This window comes from Ochotona princeps, chromosome 4 (genome assembly GCF_030435755.1).
Source record: "Ochotona princeps isolate mOchPri1 chromosome 4, mOchPri1.hap1, whole genome shotgun sequence".
Lineage (NCBI taxonomy): Eukaryota > Metazoa > Chordata > Mammalia > Lagomorpha > Ochotonidae > Ochotona > Ochotona princeps.
The window spans coordinates 91,146,371-91,170,778 of record NC_080835.1 but is presented as its reverse complement, the minus strand read 5'-3'; the positions used below and the strand labels follow the sequence as shown (position 1 = coordinate 91,170,778).

At 51.0% G+C, this 24,408-nt stretch overlaps 1 non-coding gene across 1 annotated transcript; it reads left to right on the top strand.

Moving 5' to 3' along the window:
* Nucleotides 1-919: 919 nt before the first annotated feature.
* LOC118759572 (U6 spliceosomal RNA) lies at nt 920-1,022 on the top strand. The gene has a single exon (XR_004996272.1). It is a non-coding gene; the product is annotated as a U6 spliceosomal RNA (small nuclear RNA).
* Nucleotides 1,023-24,408: the final 23,386 nt, after the last annotated feature.

The window sequence follows — 24,408 nt, the reverse complement described above, 5'->3', positions numbered from 1 at the left end:
GGCTCAGCTCCGGATATTGTGGCCATTTGGAGATGAACTAGTACATAGATCTCTTTCTTCTCTCTCTTTCTTTGTGTCTCAATCTCTAGCAAGTAAGTAAAATAATTTTTTTAATGTCATAAGGGGGCAGTGCAATGGCTCAATTTGGTTAAATCTCTGTTTAGCAGCAACAACATCCCATATGGATGCTGGTTTGTATCCCAGTTGCTCCACTTCCCATCTAGATCCCTGTTTATGACCTGGAAAAGCAGTGGAGGATGGTTCAAGGCCTTGGGACCCTGAAACCACGTAGGAGACCCAAAAAGGGCTCCTGGCTTCAGATCAGTTTAGCCCCAGCTGTTGTGGTCATTTGGGGAGGAAACCAGTGGATGGAAGATCTCTGTCTTTCCTTCTCTCTATAAATCTGCCTTTCCAATAAAATAAGTGAATCTTAAAAAAAAAAGAGGAACATTTTAAAAAGTGTCCTAAGAGGACATAGGTATATCTAGTGGACTCCAAGGGCAGGATCAAGGTGACATCTCAGAGAAGACTGCTAGGGAGGTTGGCAAAGCCCAGGGCACTGGGTGTGGTCTTTGCCTCTGCTTCTCCCTGCACTTTCCTCCTGTCCTTCCTCCTACAGTTCTCGTGCACATGTGAACAAATAAAGGACTGCTTGAGGACGCTGTCCCCTGGCGCTGACCATAGACCCCGAAGACCTAATGGAGATGACCCAGCTCAGCACAAGTGTCATGTCAGTTCTAGTCCGCAGGGAGAGGCACAAGGACCAGCTCTGTCATGTACCTCCCACTGGATGAGTAGGACAGATTTGGGGTCATCAAGAGCAGGATGGCTGCTCCCAGTGTCTGTCCCAGCTAGGCACATGTGACAGGCTGGGGGTGAGGGCAGCGTGTATGCAGTGGACATGAGAATGTTCCCTGTTGTGCTCGCTTCGGCAGCACATATACTAAAATTGGAACGATACAGAGAAGATTAGCATGGTCCCTGCGCAAGGATGAGAATGTTACCTGCGTCAGCAGGTGCTCTGAGGCCATCAGCCACCCCTGCCCTAAGTGTGGGACAGACACAATAGAACTCAGGTGATGACATGGGAAGCTGGACCTGAGGAACACCCCTCACCCACCTGGTCCTGTAGGAGTTCAGATGGGCAGCAGCTGGCAGCCTGGGAAGGCTGGAGTCCTGGCCAGGGGCCTGACGGGGAGGTTGCTTGGGTTGCACGGCAGTCATCTGAGGCTGGCAAACCTGTACTTGAGGAACTTGACTATTTTCATGCTGTTTGTATTTTCTGTAATTACTTCCCTTTTGTTCTCCCTCAGTATTTATGGAAGCTCTTTGTGAAAATGCCAGCAGGTCCCAGAAGTGCTGAGAGGAACCAACAAGACTTTATGTCTCTTCCTGGGCTCAAGGTATAAGAGACAGGTGCCCTGGAGCCTGGGAGGGGATACAAAGTCTTGTGGGTTTTGGGGGCAGGCATGCAGCTGGGAGGGCTACCAGGGCGGCCCCTGGGAGAGATCCCCTCCCTGTCTTGAGCGTGCTCTCTCTCTGGGCTGGATCTGGGCTCCATTGGTACAGTCACGTTCAGAGCTATGCTAGGCAGGCTGGCAGGGCTGTCTGTCCCTCTCTTCTCATCCTGGGACCAGCCCAGGGGTCCTCAAGCCAGGGTGGGATGTAAACTGCGCAGAATCTTGGGGGCGGAGCTGATGCTGGCAGAGAGGCAGCATAAGCCTGGAGGGTTTCCTGTGGTGTTGCCCAGCAGAAGAGGGCCCTTTCTTGGGGTTCAAACATCCAGGGTAAACTCCCCTCTTGGTTCAGGTTCCCACCAGGTCCCAAGTCTTCCTCCAAGATCACCTTCCCCAGCCCTGGCTGTCTGCTAGACCGTTCCTTAAAAGCTCTCCGCGAAAAACAGAGCTGAGCTCGACACGGAGACCTCAGTTGTTTTTGTTTGTTTGTTGTTGCTTTGCTTTGTTTTCTCTCTCTTTAAGATTTGTACAAGTAAGGGCCTACCTGGTATGATGGCTCAATTGGCTAATCATCAGACTTGTAGCACCAGCATTCCATATGGGCACCTGGCTGCTCCACTTCCCATCCAGTTCTCTGCTTATGGCCTGGGAAAGCAGTAGAGAATGGCCAAAAGCCTTGGGACTCTGCACCCACATGAGAAACTTGAAATAAGTTCCTGGCTTCTAGCTTTAGTTTGGCTCAGCTCTGGCCATTGAAGTCATTTGAGGAGTGAACCAGTGATGGAAAATCTTCCTGTTTCTCCTTCTCTCTGTAAATCTGCCTTTCCAATAAAAATAAAGTAAATCTTTAAAACAGAAAGTTATACATATGAAAGGTAGAGTGATAGAGGAAGAGGAAAGGAGAGAAAAGGATGCAGTGGGAGGATAGAGGTGATGTGGGAGGGTCGAGAGAGAGATCTTCCATCCCTTGGTTCACTGCCCCAATGGCCACAATAACTAGGCTTGGGACAAGCTGAAGCCAGGAACCTGGGAATCCACCCAGCTCTCCCGTAGGGGGTGGGGGGTGGCAGGAGCCCAAGCACTTGGGCCATCTTCTGTGGCCTTCCCAGGAGCATTAAGAACAAACTAGATGGGAAGCAGAGCTGCCAGGACTTGAACCAGTGCTGCCATGCCACAATGCTAGCCCCAGACTCTGGTTTCCCACTGGGTTCAGGGGCCTGCTTTGTGAAGAGGAGGTGGCTAGGGCTCCGGTGCTGTAAACTGAGAGCCCCAAAAGGGGCTCGGCTGCAGTACTAGGCTGCGGGCCTTGGGAGTAGAATGTACCAGGAACCACATCTGACATTAAAACACATGTAAGCAAACTGTCATCAGCACATAACAGAATATTGGGAGCCTGCTGCCTGCCCTGGCCATCTCTGGACAGATGGTACTGCCCTGGGTGGCTGAACAGCTCTGCAAGGAGTGAGGTGTCTGCAGACAGAGCCAGCAATGACATGGGACATTAGATGCTGATGGCTTTGCTGAGCAAGAGAAGTGCAATTACGGACACAATGGGCCCCACTGGGGGCTGGAAGACAAGGCTCCTTAACCAGGACCAGGAAGCTCAGAGTTTTGTAAAAGTTGCTGGAGATTACTACGAGGTGGAAGAAAGCAGGGAAGGGGCATGGGTATGCAGTCTGCATCCTGCCAACAACAATAAAATAATAAATACGGTACCTTCCATTCATCTAGGCTTCCATGCACCCATGTCACAGGTCAGGGTTATTTTCCATCTTACCTGTAAGATGAGGAAACCGAGTATTAGGAGTGAAGTCACCTTGGAGGGTGGAAATGACATTCAGATCCATTCGATAGGGCACCCAAGTCAGGACTTACAAGCTGCCCCAAGTCTGGACTCACCCAGGGTCACAAGCTGGCACTGGGGCTGGAGGCTCAGGTGTAGGGACCTAAGGGACTGAGAGCTCACATGGTTACTGGAAGATAGCCACACTCACATGCCACCTCGCCATCTGGTGTGGAAAGAAGTGGAGAAACAACTGGCCTGAATGGCAGGTGGAAGGCTACTCAGGGGAGAAGCAGCCCCAGGAAGCTGGCAGGAGGGGCAGGTACGTGTGTCCTGGTGAGACCTGTGTCTGAGCACTCATTGTGCTCACATCTGTTGCTTCGGGGAACCCCCCACTCCTGGTCCTGCCTCCCTAGGCTTTGTACAGTGACTACACTGCTACTCCCAAGTCTCTAATTATGGATATCAAACAAGCATGGAGGAGAGGCCCCTCTTCAGCCCACTGCACAGCCTCCCTCCCAGCCCTTCTCATGTGTATACAGCCCCTGCTGCCCCAAAGGTCCACAGACAACTCCACTCCTATTAGGAACTGAGTGTATGGCACTCAGAATGGAGGAAAGAGGTGGGAGGAGTGAATGAAATGAAATGAGACAAATAAGATAAATGGCTCAGTGGCCCAGGGCCAGGACACGCCCCATGACCATGTTGGCAGCTGGCAGAAAAAAGACCTTGAGCAAGGCATATAGCTAGAGGGATCAAAAGCAGAAAAAAAGAGGGAATTCAAGACCACATCGTTTGGCCTTCCATCCTAACCCATCCTGCAAGACCACCATCAGAGCCACCTTTTCCGGGAAACCTTCCTTCTCCCTCTGCCTAAGCACTTTATCCCTGCTGGTCTCGTAAGATGGCCTTCTTGTGGGCGCTATGAAAGCCTGACTAGACTCGGGGTTCTCCAGGACACAGACCAGCTCTTTTTCATCCTCCCAGGGCAAGAGCTTGGGAGCTCAGTAAAAGCAAATGGATGGGGTGACATGCACAGTGGAGTGGCATAGGAGGCAGAGTGCTCAGACCAGAGAACGCAGGAGTGTTGGAGATGTGAGATGACTGCCAAACAAACAAACAAACAAACAAACAAAAAAGAGTGCATTTCAGGATCAAACTGAAAGCAAGGCTATGTCTCCAGGAGTGGGACCCAAGAGAGCGAGTGTGGTCATGAATCCATGGTCTCAGGGTGGAGAGAAAGGTTTGAGGGAGAACACCCCTCACCCTCTGGCTTTTGTAGGGGTGGTAGTAGAAGCAGAACGACTTATTTGCTCAACCAAGTGTTCATTTCAGACATTCTATTTTCATCTCTCTAAATTCCATTTGGCCTCGGGAAATCTCCCGCTTCCTTCCCAACCATGTGCATGCACCCTGTGCAGTTTTGACCATGTGGCTTTAGTCCCCTTGCCTGCTAATTCCATCACCTTTCTCACTGGAGGTCTGTTGCTGTTGAAAGTATCATCTGGCTATGAGTCACTTTTGCTGCTTCCTACATGACTGATCATTGCTTTGTAAAGTGCTGTATACCGTGACTTTGATGCTGAGGTCTGGGTGGCGCTATATTCCTTTAAAGTCCAGGGCACTAGAGTCACTTGAATCTGTCAGGCTTCTTTCAGAGCTCCACGAGGACGGGTGCAGGGCAACCTCTGGGCGAGGGAGTGGTGACATTTTCCCACAGGAACACCAGCAAAGCCACGCCCCCACTAGGTCTCTCCATGGGTCACCAATGGAATCTGGCCTATTCACAGCACTGTGTGAACTCCAGGAATCACCCATTCCACAGCTTTCTGCCCATCCTTTCCCCATGCTTGCAGGCTTTTCTCCCAAACACGCACAGAGTTTAGCAAAGTTTTGGGAAACCCTTCTACAACTTGTCCAGAACCTTCCACATCTCCAGTATTCTATTGAATTTCTCACCTACCTGGACTCCAAACTCTGTCTCATCATCTCAGGTACAAGTCTCAGTCTGCCCTATTCTAGAACCTTCCTCCAGGCCATAAATGGATGCCATGGTAAGGTGCAGATCATCTGTTCCCATCCTGTTGCCCACCATCTGCAGGCAGTGGTTTTCCACCTTTGGGGCTGTGTTCCAGTACCTTCATCAGCTGAACAATTCCTACTCATGTGTAGTCCGGAGGCCTCCTGTTTATTATGGAGATATCATCTTGGGAGTCCGCAGTTGTTCTGTGCCCTGCTGGAGTGTCTGCTGGGGCACAGTCATGACTAGGCAGACTGCCACTGCCTTGGAACTGATAGCCCCAGTGTGTGTGTGTTGGAGGAGGGCAGTAAGCAATGACAACCAACAAAATATGTAGTTGTGTGAGTGCTATGGGGAAAATAAGGCAGGGGAAGGCAGGAAGGGAGTAGCAATCAAAAGTAGGTGCTTGGGAAAGGTATCTACAGAGGTATCTAGCAAAGTTCTTAATGAGTGAGTTCAGGGTAACAGTGTGGGGTTGACAGCAGATCTGGCTTGCTCAAGGAACAACAATGGGCCTGCAAGGTTGTTCCTGGGGTGTGTAAGAAAGACAAGGCCAGGCAGAAAAGGAAGACAGAACTTACAGATCCTTGCTGGCCAGAAGATTTGGATTTTCAGGTCTGGGGGACATGGGAGGTGAAAGACTGAGCAGAGATACAACACGACATGGTTTAAAGTCTCGCCCGAGCTGATGTGCTAAGAATAGACTTGGAGGGAACAGGGACAGGCATTAAGCAAGTCAGTTAAAATACTGCTTGGGGTGGGGGAGGGTGTGGTAGCATGATGGTGTATCAGGCTAATCTTCTGCTTGCAACTGCTGGCAGAAACAGTTCTAGTCCTGGTTGCTCCACTTCCCAATCAGATCTCTGCTTATGGCCTGGGAAAGCAGTGAAGAGTGGCCTGCGTCCTTGGGACCCTGCAACTGTGTGGAAGATTCAGAAGAAGCTCCTGGCTGCAGATCAGTTCAGCTCTGGCCAACATGGCCATTTGGGGGATGAACCAGCACTTGGGAGACCTCTCTGTTGCTACTGCTTTGTTTGCAAAATGTGCCTTTCAAATAAAAACAAATATATTTTTTAAAAACATGCTGTTTGGGGTGCCTGCAACCCATATCAAATCCCAGGTCTCCTTGCAGTCCAGCTTCCTGATACTGTGCCCCTGGGAGGCAACAGTGATGGTCCCAGACACCCACACAGGAGACCTGGATGGAGTGCCCAATTCCCAGGCCAGCTGTTGCAGGGATTTGTGGGGATTGAACCCATTGATGAGACATCCCTGACATTCTTTTGCAAAGGAAAAGCAAATAGATATTTTAAAACAACAGGCTGAGTGTTGGGGTGAGGGGAAGCCAAAGGTAGCAGCTATCATAACGGAGCAAGGAATGATGGGGGTTTAGATCAGGTGGTTCCTACAGACAGGGGGATCCTGAGTCTACTCACTTATTTTTTTAGGCAGAGTTACAGAAAAGAGGGTGAGATAAAAAGGGATCTTTCGTAGGCTGTTTCACTCCCCAGATGGCCTCAAGGACCAGGGCTGGGTCAAGGGGAAGCCAGGAAATGGGACTTCATTTGGATCTCTCACACGGGTAGCAGGACCTAGGAACTTGGGCCATCTTCTGCGGCTATCTCAAGCTCATTAGCTGAAAGCTAGACAGGAAGCAGAGCAGCCAGGGCTTACGCTGGCACTCATGGGATGCCACCTCACAGACAACAGCTTTGGAAGCCTGGTTCTCCTTTCTCACAATCCAAGTAAGCTGAGTCAAACCACTAAAGGGGGTCAGCTGCTACCTGGGCCCTGTTCCACCCACCAGAACCCCCATTGAGCAGCACCAGTCACTCTGGCTCCCTGGAGCCCTTGTTCTGCCCGCCCCAGTTCTCACGCATCACCCTAGACATCCATCTTCACTACCCTTTGGCTGTTGGTGCGGCTCACCTTGTCCTTACAGGTCAAGAGGCATCTTCCCTAACTCCACATGGCCCCCACTGCCAGAACACTTGTTGGCTGTGGTTCCCAGGCAAACCTGGGTTGCATTGCTGGTCTCAGCTTCTCTTCCTGGTGCTGCCCAGCTGGTCTGTGTCTCGCGGAATCATTTTTCTTACCCCCATAAAAAAAGGCCTGAAAGTCCTCCCAGATATCTAGCCTGCACCCTTCCTGTCTTTACCCTACGTCCTTTTGTTCCACCAGTTCTCCTTTCCCTCACTCCTCTCCCGCTGTCAGTCCATCCCATTACTGCTTGCTGCTTCCCCTTTGTTCTCTGGTCTCTTCCATGCCTCCCTCTTGGCGTGCCCTCTGGTCTCTCACCTCCCTCCATCATCTGCGTCAGTCCATTAGTTTGGCAAAGTGAAGGTGGAGCCCTTACTGACTCCAGTGAAGGTCTCGCTTCTGCTTGGGAAGACCGGAAACTGACTGGACACTCCCCATGTCCTCCCGGCTCCCTACCGTCCCCTTGTCCTCCCCTCCCAACCTGCTGCTGTGTCCTGTTGTCCTGACCCAGTAGAAGGGGACAGCTGTTCCCTCAGCCTCATAGGGACTGCCTCCCGCTCCCCTGCACGCCCCCACACGCACGCACGCGTACGCACGCACACACACACACACACACACACACACGCCGCTCTTTAAACGGGGGTCAGGGCGGCCACGTGATCCGTGACTTCTTCTCCTTCTGCTGCTGTGGTAAAATATGGACAGCGGGAACCACGGGAGAAATGAGGCATGAAAATTAATCTGCTTTACAATCCTCATGAATATTTAAAAGCTGATGAATATGTAACTACATTTCTTTTCTCCTCCATTAGTGTCTGCTTTTGAGTTACTCTATAGCTCCCTTTGGCTCCTTTGGGGGCTGCTTGGCTAGACTGATTTTTAAATTGGTTTTACAGGTGCCTATGGCTCGTGGGTTCTCTCCAGCCTCCAACCCCAAGAAGAAGATCTATCCCTGTGAAGATGCTCCAGGAAGGCCGGGTAGCAGGAAGAGAGAAGCAGCTGCCGCCTCCGGGGCACGGCTGAGTGCAGGTACCTGGTGTGGCTCTCCAAGGTTCTGCCACCCAGTTCCTGAACCTCGGGGTCCCTCTGCTGTGCAGACACTGGGAATCTTCCAGTCCCAAGCCCAGGAAGTCAGGAAAGAGCTGCTTCACTCTTATTGGGAACAAACCAACGTGAAGATAATGACAGAGTACTTAACCACCTTCTCCTGGCCTCTGGAGTGGTCCTTACACCCAGAATCACCCTAGGAGAGATGGAGTCACCTTCTGTGGCCAACTGGGGTGCCCACTTCCATGCATCATCCTCTCCGGAGCAGTTTAGGGGGAGTGCGGTGCTCCATCCCCTCCTTCTCCTACATCCTCCAGCCATCCATCACTGCAGAAAGAGCAGAAGGAGCTGAGCGGTGGGGCATCTTACAGAGCAGCAAGACTTGCCTGGAGCCTGCAGCAGAATCCGACGCTGTGTTGGTGTCCTGTCGCGGGGCAGGCTGGAGCCTGGCTGTGGCGGAAGGCACCATGGGGCAGATCATCCATCCTGAAACTCCAGAGCACAGCAAGCCTGGTGGTAGTGCAGCCTGATGGTTCTGAGTGCCCATACACCCAGAGAGCCATCCCAGACTGTGCCTGGGCATCTTGGAAGGCTGCCACATCCAGAGTGCTTGCTGAACATCTGTCCTGGATCTCTCTGGCCCAGCTCAGTTGAGTCGCTTGTCTCTCCCAGACAGAACCCTCAGGGCCTCCTGCCTCTGTCTCCAGCAAACCAAATTCATACCTGAGCTTCCATCTCAATGGTCAGCCAGCCCAGGCTCATCCCAGCAGACATACCTGCCATCTCCAATGGTCTGAGGGTGCCTGGCTTTTTCCCCCTCTGCTTGGAGCTGCCTCCTCTGGGAAGCCTCTGCTGGTTAACCCCAGGCCTGTGACATGACCCTGCCATCTACCTTTGGGTTGGCGGTGAGGCCTGCCTATCACATAGCATCTTTTAGTGGAGTCCCAGAAGACAGATGGCCATCAGTGGCAGCAGCCCCTAGGACTACTGGACTCATACACTCACTCACCAAGTCCTAGAGCACCTAGCCCCCACCATGTGACAGTGGCCCTTCCTCTCGATGGAAGCTTCCCAATGCAGGGGCCTGGGCACTTTCTCTCTTTGGGTTTCTCTCCTCAATCCTCACCCCAGGAGTTCTCACATAGGCTCTTTGCTGTGTGTATTTGGTTATAACAGGGGCTGCCCAGCTTGGTCCTAGGGAGACAGCTCCAACCAGCAGGTCAAGAAACCCAGCGCTGGACATGGCTACCCTGTGACCTGCCCATCCACTGATTCTTTTCAGGTCTTGACTTTTCTGTCAATCAAACGGGAATAAAGAGTTGTCCCTTAGCAAAGGCTATGGTGAGAAACATGCATGTATCATGCAAATCTTGGGTTTCACTGCTGTTGTGTCATCCCCTGGTTTGGGGGTCCTCTGACCTTCCCTTACCCCTTTGCCGCATGCCTTGCTGTCAGGGGAACAACAGGAAGCCCCAGTTGGATGAAACCTCGTTATCCATGCCGGTTCCCTGCCACCTTCAGTCCCCGGCCTCTCCACTCCGTGTGCCGGCTGCCTGGGCGGCAGGAACAAGCAGGAGGCTTGTCAGACAAGGCCGGCATCTCCCCGAACACGCTCTGAGCATAATTACCCACTGGAGAGGCATGGCCCCGCCCCGCCGGGGAGCTGGCAGCTACTGTAGCGTGGCAGCAGCTGAGGGCTCTGTGGTGGGAGGGGAACCAGGGAAGGGGGGCCCTGGAGGAAGCCATACCATGCTGAGCCCTACTTCTGCTCTTCTTCTATCATCCTCTCTTCCACCCCTCTGACTGCCTATCTTGTAACCCCTCTACACCCCTTCGAGGCCCCCTACCCCTGTCCCAGAGGGGCCTCCTATTGACCCTGCCACCTTCCCCAACCCACACTATCTCCAGGGCTGAGGTGTCACCTGCACATCTTAGGGGCAGAGCCAGAGCAACTCAAACACTGCCTGTGCTGGCAGATGTGGATGGGCAGGTGGGGCGGGGCCCTTCCTCTGTGCCAGGTGCATGCCGGGCAAAGGAGCTGTCACCTCCTATACACCTCCCGCTTTGCCCAGCCGCCTTCCCAGCCAAACCACTCTCAAAGAGCCCACAGGGAAGGGCTGGATTCTACCTAACCCCATCCGTTCCCTAGCAGGCTGACCTCACCCCACAAATACCACCTCTTCACTGTGGAGCATCCCTCTGGCCCAGGGAAACAACCTAAGCCCTTTCCCCTCTCTAGACTATAGTTGCTTCTAGAAAGAGATGGGGCAACCGGACCACGAGCAGGCACCTGACTGCTCCAGCCTTGTGCCTCTGTCGGACAACAGTGACCAGGAAAACTGAGCGTGTTTGGCTCCTGACAAGTGAGCTGTCAGTCTGGTGGTCCTGGGAGTCTCACCTGGTGCGGATCAGAGGCTCTGAAGCAGGCAGAAATGGCATTTTCCCTCACCACATGGGTTAACATGCGTGAAAGACCAAGTCCACTCTGCCCCTACCTCAGATGCACTTGCTCCTGTCCCATCTTCCACCAGCCTGGGACCCAGCAGGGCCTAAAACCTGGTCTTACAACCCCAGATCCTTACCACCAGGGAAAGCCTGGCCTGGGGCTGTCTTAGGGAACTATGCTAAAAATATGACCAGCTGGACCAACCCTAGCTTGGTCCAGGATTTGAGGGCCCTCTCCACTGCCCCACACACCAAGGGTTGGGCTCTCCCTCTGAACTCTGAATGAATGGTAAGTCTCACCCCAGCCCTCCCCCTCTAGCGCCCAGCTCCAGAGGGAGTGACAGCTCAAGTGGGCAGGCTGCATTGAGACAAACGGGCTGTGATTAGCCAGCCATCAATATCTCTTAAAGGTCCGTTCTCTCAAAAGCTGGCAGGTCCCTCCAGCGTCCAGCCACCCCTTCCCCCGGCCCCCCACCAGACACACTTACACATACACATGCGCACACATACACACACACTGTCCCTGAGTCAAGTGGAGGTCCCCATGCAGCCCTGGGCTCCATCTTTTTCTCTCATTCCCTCCCTGCCATGACCATATCAGCCAGATGGATTATGTCTTATTTCTCTTGGATTTGGCTGCAGGAGCCAAACAGCATTTAAGGCCATTGATTGTTCAAAAGGCCAAGTGTATAATGTACCAGAAAATTAGTTTGGAGTGCCTGGCAGGGGAGCTGCTCAGCTCTGGCCTCAGATTTACTCTGCTGCAGTGGGTTTGGATGAAGATGGGGCTGGGGGAATCAGTGTTCCCTTTGGGGTCTGCATGATCACCCACTCCTCATCATCATGGTGGGGGCATCTAATTTACACAGGTGAGCCCTTTTACAGCAATACCCCACCTTCATTTCATTTCAACCCACCATTTCTTGCTAGCGCTCTCTCTCTCTCATACTCAAAGAGTATATACATTTTACATGCACAGCATTAGAAGAACATGCCTGACACAGAACACACAGGAGACAGCCTACCTTCCCCAACACAGCACACACTCTCTTACCTGGAGAAACTGGGGTCTCGCTGGGAATCTAGATAAAGGCTTTCCCTTGGTCTGAAGGACCAGATGCCCACAAGAACGCGTAACATGATACAGGTGGTCACTGAGTGTGGTTAGCTCAGTTAATCTGGCTTTTCACTGCACGGGCACAGAACCACGGACAGCTCCCAAACCAGCAGCGCTCCCTGCTCCAGCCGGTTGGAGTCACCAGCAAATTAATGATCACAATGGCAGCTTCTACTTGTGAATGTCTGTTGTGTGTTTGTCACAAGGCAAGCTCTCTGTGGGAAGCATCAGGCTTGGTCCTCACAGTCTCCCCAAGGTAGGTATCATTTTCATCCTACAGATAATGAAACTGAAACTCAGAGTGATGGGAGTAAATTTCCCAAAGTGGTCGTGGGGCTTGTCTGAAATAACAGGGCACTTAGCTGCAGGGGTCCCTGTTAAATTGCACACCAGTATGACCACAACTTCCCCAGGCAAAAGAGGAGAAGTGGACACCAGGCAACCCACAGCAGTCAGCCCATCACACACTTTCTGTCTCCACCACACTTACCTTCAGTCAGCCCATGGAGAGAGGATGTGGGTACTGGGTTGGTACACACACACACACACACACACACACACACACACACACACCAGTGTATTCCTGAAGCCTGAAAATCAAGGTCAGACACAGCCAATGTCAAGGTAAACCGCAAAGAAAACACTTGAGCAGTTCAAAGAAGTATTTGCAAGTGAAATCATTTCAAAGACAATGAGTTGCCAAGATGTGCTCGCTGGATGGGAAGAGAACCAGGTTGCCGCCATGAGAGATTGTTTCTGTTTTCCTCTGCCTGAAGCACTGACGTTAGCCAGGGGAACTCTAATTCCCCTGGTCCCCAAAGTAGTTCCAAAACATAAGAAGGGAAGATGGGTCCTCTGATTCAGCAACATTGGCCACCTCCCTTCAACACACCACACACATATCCAGTCAAATAGGCAATCAAGGTTTATTTCACCTGTCAAAATTGTGGACCATTTTCCATGAAAACAAGGACCTGTGGTACATCAAGTGTCCCTCCCACCTAGCACTAATACATGTTTTATGTTCTGTTTATTTGAGAGGCATGTGGAGAGAGGGGGAGGGAGGGAGAAAGAATGAGAAAGAATGAGAGAGAGAGAGAGAGAAATCATCTAATGGCTCATCCCCCCATGTCTGCAATAGCTGGAACTGGCCTGGGCTTAAACCAGGAGTCAAAAACTCAATACAGATCTCCCATGTGGGTGGCGGGAATTCAGCTACTGGAGCCATCAGTGCCACCTCTCATGATGTGCACCAGCAGGAAGCTGAAATCAAATGAGGAGCAGGGTACTTGTGCCATAGCATGGCAGGTTAAGCTACCACCTGCGATGCCAGATTCCATATTGGAGTTTTAGTTGGAATCTTGAGTCCCTGCTGCTGTGCTCCTGATCCAGTTCCCAAATGAGCCTGGGAAAGCAGTGGAAGATGGCCCAAGTACTTGGGTCCCTGCCATTCATGTGGAAGACCCAAATGGAGTTCCAGGCTCCTGGCCCAGCCCTGACTGTCATGGCCATTTGGAGTGTGAAACAATGGATGCAAGATCTCTTTTCCCTTATCTCTCCCCCCTGTGATCCTTTCAAGTAAATAAAATAATTTTTCTGAAAAGTGGAGCCAGTATTAGACTAGCAAACCCTGGTACTTTGGGTCCAGGACACGGGTGTCCAATACCTACACTCAGTATCTAAAACAGTTTGTCAAAACAATCCTATTTGGGTGCCTTGCCTTCTTCTTCCTAAGGGGATAACCATTTGCCAGTACTTGACCATGTACCATGGACTTCCAAAAGTGTTCAGACCATGTGGCTTGATTAGAACAGGAATAAAGCTTTCCAAATTCACTGTGATGGAGACAGCAATGTTTTCTTGGATGTGACAGTTCCAACAGTAAGGTAGAAATTCTGAGTCTAATTGTCCCACTGTTATGTCAGTGGCAAGCCATTGGCAGAGGACCTCATGGTCTCTTCTAGTGCTGATCATTACCTGAAGGGAAATGACAAAGGTGGTTTGATTATGTAGACAGTGTAATCTATTTGAAGACAAGAGACCAGCTTTCCTTCTGGCTTTATCACCTATGTGACCCAATACCTGAACTCCTTTAATGCTGGAGGGCTTGTGGGGGGGTGCTTGCTTAGTAAGTGGCAGCAACCCAAACCCAAACCCCCGCCTGTTGAGTTGTGGTTCTCTGCTAGATGACTTTGACTTGCCACATGCAGTACATGTAATATGTTTGCTGGTTCCTTTAAAGGAAGAATTACATAGCCACAGGTCCAAGAGAGAGAGGCCCAAGAGAAGAGTGGTCCAGGGTCTTGAAGAAATGGTGTGTAAGTGGGCTTTGATGGGATTTGGTAGGAATCCGTAGAGGATAGCCATGAGCCTAACAGACAAACTTAGCCCAGATAAGCCCTTTGTCTAGGGTACGTGCATCAGAATCAATCTAGGACATGAACTTCATGCAAAAAAAAAGAAGGCAAATAGCTCTAAGAAACAGAGACACCCATCAGTACCACAGTAAGGGTCCCCAAAGGTTTATGCTGCAGCCAAAGAGGGTGGGTAGTTAGACCAAAGGAAAAACTTTCACCCAGGGCCCGCTAAATCCTTCATTGTTGAGAGTGGTGTATGGAGACAGGGGAATGGCTGAGGTGACTTCACCAGGAACAATTCCTGCCTCTGAACCTCAGTAAGTCTGGATCCATACACAGAGCAGCTTGTCTACACTGGGAGGGGCCTTGGTACAACCCGGGAAAACGCTACTGTGGCAATTTAGTGGTGAGCAGCAGCGCTAATGAGTGCCAAGAATAACAGTGGCTTCTTAATGGAGCCCTTAATGAAGACTCATTTCAGATTTTATTAACGCAGAGAAAAAGCATAAGATCTTTTTTTCTCCCCCAGCTCTCAGAGAGTAGACAGAAGAAAGAGCAAACATGCAAGCTGAGCCCATTTCCTGGGTCCTGCTGTGAACATCGTCATGGGTTCTGGCAAACCTGAAGCTCACTCATCTTGGCCCTTGGGAACATGCCTTTGGACCACCAGGTTTCACATGGTCTTAGGGGGAGTTCTCCATCTGAGCTTAGTCTTGCCATGTGCAGGTAGACTGCAAATTAGATTACGAGAAGACCCTCCATCCCCAAAATGATGGCAGTGATTTTGATAGGCAGATTCCTCTCGTGAAAGGTTTGGTTAGAACGTCCTACCTCCAGAGCCCTCTCTGCAGCTAACTACACAATGCCATCCCCTGAGCAGGGAACACCCCTACCTAACAATGCTCACCTATCTCCATTGGCTTTGCATGCAGCAAGAGAGACTCAGATTGACCTGCCTAGAGTTCTAGGAAGCTGGAACTTTAGGACTTGTGGTCCACTTCGAAGTCACCTAATCCAATCTGTTGTTTTAAGAGAAGACTACGACCCAGAGAAATGAAAGACTCATCAAACTGTTAGACACCCAGTGTGGCTGAGTGGTCAAGCTGATGGCACCCTCTATCCCTCCTACCTAGACTCCTTCTCCCACATCTGGGAAGCCTTCTTCACTTACCCACATTGGATCAGGCTGGCAGGAGCAAGATAGCATCTAGGGGAGCAGCCTGCAGTGTCCCGGCTGCCCCAGTGCTGGCTCAGAACAGCTTAGGAAACACTCTGCCGCTACGCACATGCTAAATGAAATAGGAGATCTCTGTTTTGTGGACCAATAACTCCTACACTTAACACAGGCATGACCATCACTCCCAAAGAGCACCATGGTCATCCCAGCCAAGAGCCACCATGCAATTATCAAGCTCACAAAACGAATAGCCTGAGAGCCTATGAAACAGGTGGCAAGGAGCTTTCTTCCCCATTCACCTGAATCCTCCAAAGTGAGGATGGTCTCTGCTGGGTGCTCAAAGATGCGTGTGACAGAGAAGTCAGTTCCTGCCTGAGAGGATCCAGTTTCATAACAAGCTACCCACTCTGCCACAACACACACACACACACACACAGAGCAGTTGCTGAATGACTACTGTGCACCTGGCATCACATTTGGTCCTCAACCCATTATTCCTCCTTTAGCTTTCTCATGTTGCTGTAAGGTAGGAGCTACTGTGCCTCTTTTAATAGAAGAGGAAGGATGGAACACAAACTGTGCGAGCCACAGATGACTTATGCCAACTGCCCAAGGTCACACAGCAGGCCCATCTGGCCTGGTCCTACCTCCAGTCACAGGCAAATACCTACAGACTGAGCACCTCGGTGACTTGGGGACCCCAAGTGCTGCAGTAGTGTTGCAAGGGAGTGAGTTCTGGAGAGCCCCCGGACAGGGTTCCTGGGGACTCGGAAGACAACAAGGAGTAACTGGGAGGCAGACCTCTGGGAAACGCAGTTAGCTGACCTTGAAGCACCTGCTGCATGTGCCTTAGTGCTCACTGCACCATCTAGTTCAGTTTTACAACCACCTTCTAGGGCTGGTGTCATGATGCCAAGCAGATTTAGGGAAGGCCAGGAGCTTTCCCAAAGTCATACAGCTTTTGGATGGTAGATTTCAGGATCTCAGCCTAGATCTTTCTGGCTCCAGTAGCTGCAGGCAAAGTCACTGATTTGAGTGACAGAGATAGTAGGTGCTGGGAAGAGATTGAAAATAATTGGTGACCTGTCTTGCCTAGACAGATACAAGACTTCTTTTAGACACCTTAAGGCCACTGTTGTGCCATAGCAAGTAAAGCTGCTGCATGTAATGCTGGCATCTGATGTGGGTGCCAGCTCATACCTGGGCTTCTCTAGTTCCAATCTAGCTTTTTGTTTATGACCTGGGAAAAGCAGCACAAGATGGTCCAGTGCTTTGGACCCTGACACCCACGTGCAGATTGGGATGGAGCTCCTGGTTTTGGCGTGGCTCAGCCCTAGCCATTGCAGTCACTTAAGGGGATTAAAACAGTGAATAGAAGACCTCACTTTCCCTCTATCTATATCTGACTTTCAAATAAACAAATGTATATTAAAAAGCAAAACAAAACAGAAGCCTTGGCTCTGGAAAGTTAGGAGGAGGAGCCAGGTGTGCCTTGAACTATACGCATTCTTTCCTACTGGTTCTGCCCTTACCCCTCGGGAGGGCCCCAGGAGGCGGCAAGGGCACACACCGATGCAATTCCATTAACATGCAAGGGCCTGCTCGCTGTTTTTAGCCAGCTGCATGTCCACTGTAATCCATTCTGCCAGAGAGGTTTAGGCCCCTTCTGCTCACACAGCCCCCAGAACCATACTACTCTATTATCCTCGTGAGCCCCACAGCTAGGCCCACCCAACAGCAGTGGGACTCTTGGGTCAGACAACCAAGTTCAAGTTCTGGTGCCTCCACTCCACCCCTAGAAGCCTCAGTGCCTTCTTCTCTTAAGCAGAGCCCCTGAGGACTGTCCTTGACCTCACTTCAAAGCCACCCTATGCTATCGTCGTCTCCTAGCCAGGCGGCCACATGGGTCCCCAGCCATGTCACCTTCAAGGAGGGAGGGTGTGGGAACCCTGGCGGCTCTGAGTTGTGTCCAGAGAGGAAAAAAGCCAGAGTGAGCTCCTTTCATGGGAAGGGTTGTACACAGGAGACCCTGTGGGTGGTTGCTTGTGTCTGGGTATCTCTGAAAAGGCTGTCAAGGGGTGGGCAACAGCCCAGGAGATTCTGGAGCCCAATAAAGACGTCAGCACCCAGAAGACCCCCTGGTAAGTGGCTAGGAGTCAGATCTCTGCGTCGGAATCTCTTGCTTCTCTGGAATCTTGGTGGGGAAACTGAGGCACTCCCTCCGAAAGGGTCTGAAGGACCTAACGCCGAGCTCCACCCGCGCAAGCACTCAGTGTGACATGGAAGATGACACCATGACAATGCCCCCTGGCCAGGCATGCCTGGTGGCTACCTCCAGTTCCTCCTGAGGGACAGAGCTCAGTGGCCCTGCCCCCAGTCTGCTAGCCACACACCTCTCCAACCACCTGGCATCCCCAGTCCCACACCCCTCCCCCCAGGACCAGGAGCCTTCCCACCGATGCCTCCTCCCCACCTCAGCACGCAGCTGCATCTTTACCTGTCTTCCCCTCCCTATTCCCTCCCTGGGTATCTCAGGAGCCACTGGCTCTACACAGCCTGAGATGCTCGTAGGACAGGTACCATCACTCTGTTGACCTTCCGCAGGACCCTCTGTGTCTCCCCACTCCCTCCTGAGAACACACAGGCCCGCCCCATCCTGGAAGAGTCCTGTAGGGCAGAGTCTGGGGTGGCTGCCCCCGGGTCTGCCTTTCACTCTGCCTATAGCTCAGGAAATGCAGGGCATTGCAGTCCCAGAAGCCCTGTCCACTCCTCCTTTCCTCTTCCTTCCTCGTCACCAGTGACTGAATTTGGAAAAGTTGTAGCAATAAGGGAGATGGCTCAGAAGGGACATTTGTGGACTACGTCCCTGGTAGGCTTTGGGTTCTGCAGAATAGATGATCTGGCACCCTTACTCTTCCCTTTTAAGGCTCTTAAAGGGACCACCTTGCTCTCCTCCTCTGATTATCAGCCCTACGTCTGCCTCCTGAGCTCCCTCCTCGAGGTCTGCCCACCCCTGCCCATAGTCCCTGGCATCTCCACCCCGGCCTTGTGGCAGGAGTGTAATTAGGCCTTTCCCCAGGATGCCACCCCCTCTTCGCAGCTGGGCTGCCCGTCCAACGGGGGATAATTTATGGAAATGGGTAAAGGTGTTTTAAATTATTCAATTTAAATGTAAATAGGGGAGATGGTTTCTCTGAATAAATTGTCTTATTTATGTTGCACCCGACTCCCTTGCAGGAAAATACAGATGGAGTGCACTTGTTTGGAACTCTCTGGAACACAGGGGCCTCCTTTCTCTCTAAACTATGTGGAATGGGACCTCACCCCTGGGTGGCAGGGAGGCAGGAATGTCCCCAATAACTGCTGTTCTGGGGAAGTCCTGTTCTGTAGTGGAGGCAGGGTGAATATGACCTGGAAGTGACTTTCCTGCCTTTGTTTGCTGGGAGTGACAGTATCCATGGTCTGTTTCCATCTGAGTCCCAGAGGTGGCTGGCAGCTTTCTGTGTCTCCTCCATCCTGGGAGATGCCACAGATTGTGGGTCAACTCTGGGTGGTCGCATCTGCCCTGAACAGGGTCCCCTGGGCACAGGGCTGTCCTGAACAGAAAGCTCCCCTCATTGACTGCCTTTGTCACAGGAGCCCAATAGGGGCACTTAAGGGTAGGGAGAGCAGTCCAGTGGAACCACCCCAATGCCCTCTTGGGACAGAAGCCACCACACACGTGAGGAACCAACAATCCATGGAGCTCTCAGAGGATATTCTGGCACAAGGGACGGATCAGGCATCACTTGAACGGCTCCCATCATGTGAGAATTTACAAGCCCTGGGAGCCTGTAGGTGAGGCAGAATTCAAGATGAGTGTGATCTGCCTGGCTCTGTTTCCCTGCAAGCCCTGGGTGTGCACCTGCCAGGAAAGACCATGAGAACACGAGGTAGTTAAGAGACACAAATCCACCTGCAACATTCAGAATAGCACAGAAGACAGCAGCTCTCTGAGACTCTTCCAGAAGTGTAAAGAACTCCTCATCTATCTGCAACCCCCAAAACTCTGATTACCTCTCATTGGCCCACTCTTGATCATTGTTGGTAAAGAGAGGGCTATAGCAAGGCCTATCAGGAGCTTAGCATTTGGCCAGTTCCTCCCTAAAGGATAAAGATGGGGCTGTCTTTGGAAGCAGTAAACTGGAGCGGCAAAGTAACCATTTACTAAGTGTGTGGAGATTGCCGAAATCAATACACATCTTTTAATCATTAGCCTTGTTTGTTTCAGCCCTTCCTGCTTGAACTATGTCAGTTCCTCTCTGTGTGACTCTAAGAGCCAAACCCTTGCATTTCCTAGAGTAGAGGATCAGACCAATGGCCCAGAGCACAGGCAGGTTGACAAAACTTCTCCAGTAAGGCCCAGGAGCTACCCAGTGCTTTCAATTTCTCTAGGGTTATTTGCTCGCCCAAGCCCCATGATCATTCCCAACTTGTGTGCCTTTGCTAGATGCTAGAGGTTCATTGACAAAGCAACAGATGCATTTTCCATTCTGTGGACATATCAGCCCCAGAGTAGACTTGGTTGTGTTTGTGACTGGTTGGTTGGTTTGGCTGCAAATACCCTTGCTTTGTTTGGACATTGCACCTTGAACCATGCTTCCCCAAGGCAGAAAGCAGAGACTTGATTTCCCAGTCAACTTTGCAGCTGGAACACTGACAGGTGACTCAGATTCCACCAATCAGATATGCTTACCAGTCCTGACTCTAGATAGCAGAGGGGTGGAGATTTGAACTAGGAGACTCTTATGCAAAGGTGGTCATGGAGATATACAGTTTGGGGGAAGAAAATAGGAATGATAACAAGATTGTGTTCCTGGGGGCCAACGTCGTGCACAACTAGCTAAGTTTTTACTTGAGAGCTGGCATCCCCTGTCAGAGAACTGGTTCGAGTCCTGGATACTCCACTTTCAAATTGACTTCCTGCTAATGTGCCCAGGAAAGCAGGGGATGATGGCTCATATATTTGGATGTCTGATACCCTTCCATGACATCACAGTGGAGTTCCTGGCTCCTGGCTTCAGCTCAACCCAGATGTGGCTGTTGTGATCCTCTGAGGGAGTGTGTCAGCAGATGGAAGACATCTATTTCTCTGCCTCTCTCTGTTGCTCTGCCTTTTAAATCAATGAATGGATAAATGGAGACCACGTCTTTGTACCGGAGCACACCAGGTAAGGACTGACAGTGGCAGTAGGGGCTCCGCAGGCGCTGGAGGGACAGTAGCAACAGGAGTAGCTGTGGGTTTCCCCGTGGGTCTGGTTTTATGTGTTTTGGGCATTACACCAGGAAACTTAAGTCTCCAGTCTGGTTCTCCTGCCTTATCCATGATTATTAGGGACACCTAGGATTCTAATAAATTCCATTTCTGCTTAGAGTTGGCTTGTATTGCATATGGCTACAAACTGCTGGTGTCCACTGGGCTGCTTTGACAAGACACCATCAACTGGGTAGCTTATAAACAACACATACGTATGAACTCCAGTGATTTTCCTAACTAGTACCTACTCTGCAAGGCTTTCCCTGTGCAGTCAGGAGGTCAGGAAGTTTGTGACCAAGGCCCCTGGCAGACTCCATGTTGGGTGAGAACTTTCAGGTTGACAGATGGCACCTTCTTGCCGTGTCCTCACTCAAGAAAAGGGGTGAGCGGCGTCTTCCTGTAATGGTACTAATCCATTCATGAGGGCTTCACCCTTGTATCCTAGTCACCCTCCCAAAGATCCCCCCTCCTCCAATACCGTTGACTTGGAAGTTCAGATTTTGATCTATGAATTTGGAGGGATCATAATCAAACCCCAACACAGACTGATACAGAAGCCTGTTTCATTCTTGGTTGGAGCTACTTGTCCTGGAAATCCCAGTTGAGTGACCTTGCATGAATTACCCCAACCCTGGGCACTTTGATGACTATGTTGGCTGTCCACACAGAGGGATAAACCTGTTGAGTTTCACCATCCCTCCCCGACGCACACACGCGCGCGCGCGCACACACACACACACACACACACACACACACACACAAGTTCTGAACCCTTTGGACCTGGACCACATCTTCTGCATCACTGCATCCTCAAGACCAGCTTAGAATTTGGAGAGCAGGTACTCAGCAGGCATTTGTTGCAGGTGATTGCTGCCACCATCTTCATCATTTCACACTCAGAAAAGTTTGCCTAGGCATCACTCTGGGTTGAACAAAAACCCTAAAGAAGGCATCATGCCCTCTCCCTCCACCCTCCAGACTCAGGTGTGAGATTCACAGGCAAGAACATCACTGCAATCCCCATCACAGAAGGACTGTTCTCTGTGCAGTTACCCAGTTCCCTCTGACAGGTGGCCTGGTCACAATTCCTTTCAGCCAGCTGCTCTCATCTCAGCCTCTGTCCAAGCCCTATTCCTTCCATGCCTTCATTACCCCGTCCGGAACCATCTCTGAACAAGACCTTTATCCTCAGACAAGGGGATGATGCTCTATAAGCCACTGGAGAGATTTGCCCATGGGGCATACGGCCAATCCCAGGGTGACTCAACCTGGTCAGACCTGCACATTCACACCCCACTCACCCTCTCTGCAGGAAGAGGCTGGGGAAATGAACAGGCTTTTAAGAATCAATGGAATGATCTTTGGCATGATAAATTAAAAAGTAGGGAACAGTTTCCATCCAGGGAGCCAGTGGCCTAGGAGCCTGGGCCATGCTTCAGTTCTTGAGGGAAGAAAAGCTACATAGTCACCCTTCTGCTTGAAGAAGACTCACATGAACTACAGCCACATGTTCCTGCACATGGACAGAATAGGCACTTCCCTTTCCTGAGGCAGCACACAGCCTCAAATCCACAGAGGGCCAAGGCACAAAGAGTGTGGTCCATGACTTCAGTAACAAGTGATGCTCTTCAGTTGCAGCCAGACCACCTGGATTCCAATCCCAGATCTTCCATTCATTCACAGGCTCTTCTCAACAGGAAATGCAGCACTCTTCGCAAAGGATCTAGGATGATGCCTGTTCCCAATGGTGCAATGACAGTGAGAAGGAGGATGAGGAAGAACTTCAGTCAGGAAGTTCCTCTGATCTGAACTCGACCCACTGCCCTTTCAGGGCATTCCAGCTTGTTGTACTCCCAAGGGGCACAGAACTCAGTCATCCCCAGAGCCACGTAGCAGAAAAGCTTTGGGGTTGGAAGTCAAAGAACTATAGTTAAGTTCATGTTCAAGTCTGTGAGCTACAACTTCTTTCAGTGCACAAGACCAACTCTAAATACATAATCACCAGCTGTATAGCCACAATTGCACCTCTACTATTGCTAGCCACAGACCATGGTACTTTCATTTGTACAATAGGAAAACACATTTTCCATAGAGTTCAAGGTAATGGAAACTAAGCAAGTGCCTGGGACATAGCAGGCCATCAGGGATGTCAGCTGGATTTAGACCTGCTCTAAAAATCAGTATGAGACTCGCTAGGTTCCTTGACAATCTTCTATCCAAGGACACATGATGACCCCATTTCGACCACTTTCACCACAAGTGTAATTAGCAAACTCTGATGCTTCTTTGATCCATGAGGCCATCATCAGATACCATCAGGGGTGAATAAAATCCAGGAGTCCTCGGGATTGGAGAGCAGCTCCCCACAGGAGAGCTATGGTTCAGGAGCGAGCTAGTGACTCCAGCACTGGACATGCACCCTATACTCCACCATCGGGAAATCAGTCCTTGTGTACTAGTTGAGTAAACACTTTCACAGCCCAGTTGTGCCAAAGGAGAAACTGCTTCGGATTGGGGAGCCAATGCCCAAAGCAGCAAAGACAGGAGTTCACTCTGGACCTATCCTGCTCCATTCTGTGCACCCCATTGTGAACACAGCAGTCCTTCCGCTACAGCCTGGGAGACCTGCACCCATCTTCTAGGCTTGGTATAATACCAAGAGCCAAGTCACACACTTAGACCTTTTTTTTTTTTTTTTTTTTTTTTTAATACTGACTGATTTGAAAGGTAGTATGTCAGGGCAGGGGTGGGGGGCAGAGAGGGAGAAAGAGAGAAAGTATGTGTGTGTGTACTGGTTCACTCCCCTAATGCCTCCAAAAGTCAGGGCTGGGCCAGGCCAAAGCCTTAGAACTCCCATCTGGCTCTCCCACGTGGGTAGCAGGGGCCCAAGTATTTGGGCTGTTTCCGCAGTCAGCTGGATGGGAAACAGCAACCAGGACTCACATTGGTGCTCTGAAATGAGCTGCTGGTGTCACTGCAAATAGCAATTGAATGTGCTGTGCCACAATGCCAGCTCCCTACTCAAAGCTTTGAGAAAGGTTTTAGGTGCTGGGTACAGACTGACTACAAAAATGTCCCCAAATCCCCCCTACTATATCCATCCCCCTTTGCATTATGGCTTTGCATAGATGGTATCTTGTGGGTCACTTTGAGCAACAGAATTCCACGGATGTGATGGCGAGCCAGTTCTGAGATGTGACCTCTGCAGATCTGCAATGTCAGGTGAATAAGCCTGGATCAGCCCCTGCAGGATGCGAGACCAAGTCATCTCAGCTGAGGCATGCCCAGATACCACCATGGCCCACCAGCCTCAACCATGAAAACCATGCTAGACCCACATAGACACTTCCAGCACCTACCTAATGCCAGACCCAGTCAAGATCAGAAAAACCACCCAACTCACAGGTGTCTTATTTTAAGTCACTGCATTTGTGAGTGACTTGTTCCCAAGTACTGGCTAGCAGTCCTTGGAGAAGGCCCTGCTGCTGAAGGAAGAGCCCTGTGGTAGTCTTGGAGGAGCTGAGGCCTTGCAGAAGCACAACCCTCTTCCAAAAGTGTGGCTGAGCTTCCACCCTGTCAGTGCAGCTTCCAGGCCCTGGCCCAGCCCCAGTTCAGTGGGTCAGCTCTGCCTTTAGCTCCAGACCGGTGTCCACTATGGCATCCTATGGTCAGGACCCAGGTTGGGTAAAGAATAAGAGCTATACACAGAGGGTGGGGTAGGGTGGCTGC